Consider the following 1,276-nt stretch of genomic DNA (forward strand, 5'->3'; position numbering starts at 1 on the left):
TGGATATTGTTGACAGATGACAATACGCCAATTAGCACAAATGGTAAGTTCCGACAGTGCCTACAAGTGTGCCTACTGGCCGCTAGATGGCAATAACGGTTTTATATGTATACACCTGGTATTACAACTCTATTTAATCTTGTCTTGTTTAAATGCCATAAAATTCAAATGTATCTACATGAAGAAAAAATCCGCAACAAAAATTTCATACAAAAAATCTTTTTAAAAAATTATATTAAAAAAAAAAACAATTTTCAAACAAAAAGATGAATTTTCGACTATGAGTATCAAATATTCTATTAAAAAATACAAATCGGTAACTTATTGAATACACAGGGTACAGTTAGAACCACACATGGAATAGTTATATTTTTTGATTAAAAAAAGAAAAATTTTAACAATAAAAATAGATTTTCGACAAAGGTTTTAAATATTCAACAAACAAACAAAAAATTATCTGGCCAGGAGATTGATATTCTACAATAAAGACGAATTTTGAACAAAATAAATCAATTTTTAGAAATTTATTTAATTTTAAATCCAAAAAGACAAATTATCTTCAAAAAATTTTTATTTCTAACACAGAAAATATGATTGCTTAAACAAAAAACTTTACTTTCTAAACCAAGAAGATTAATTTTTTACAAAACAGTAGAATTTTCACATTAAAGATTAAATAAAAATGCAACGCATAAATTCTCAATAAAAAATTTGAACATTCAAGTAAAAAATATCAATTTTTTATCAAAAAATGAAATCGTATAATTGTCAGTTTAAAAGATCAATTTTCAAGCAGAGAGATGAAGCTTCAAGAAAAAAAGATGAATTTTTAACAAGGTTCTCAATCAAAAAGAACCATCAACAAACAAGGACCATTTCCTATCCAAATACATTAACGTTTAACCAAAAAGTGAACTTTTAAGTTTATAAGATCAATTTTGTACCAAAAAAGAAAAGTTTTTCCAACAAATTACATACACTTTTACCCGCATAGTTTAATTTATAAACTAAAAAATACATTTTTAGGTCAAAATCAAACTCTTAAGGTTTTATTTTTTTAAACTAATTTTTCATATAAAAGCATTATTTTAATTCAAAAACGCATCTTCTACAAAAAGTTGAATATTCTACTATATAGTTGTTTTGCGAATCAAATTTTGGAATTTTTAAACAAATATGGTGCAGTCACAGTCCACATCTTCTGAGTTTACGTGTTTTTATAACCAATTGAAAAAAAATTGTTCGTTAAGAAAAATGGAAAAAAACGAGTTCAGAG

The sequence above is a fragment of the Belonocnema kinseyi genome, chromosome 6 (genome assembly GCF_010883055.1).
Source record: "Belonocnema kinseyi isolate 2016_QV_RU_SX_M_011 chromosome 6, B_treatae_v1, whole genome shotgun sequence".
NCBI lineage: Eukaryota > Metazoa > Arthropoda > Insecta > Hymenoptera > Cynipidae > Belonocnema > Belonocnema kinseyi.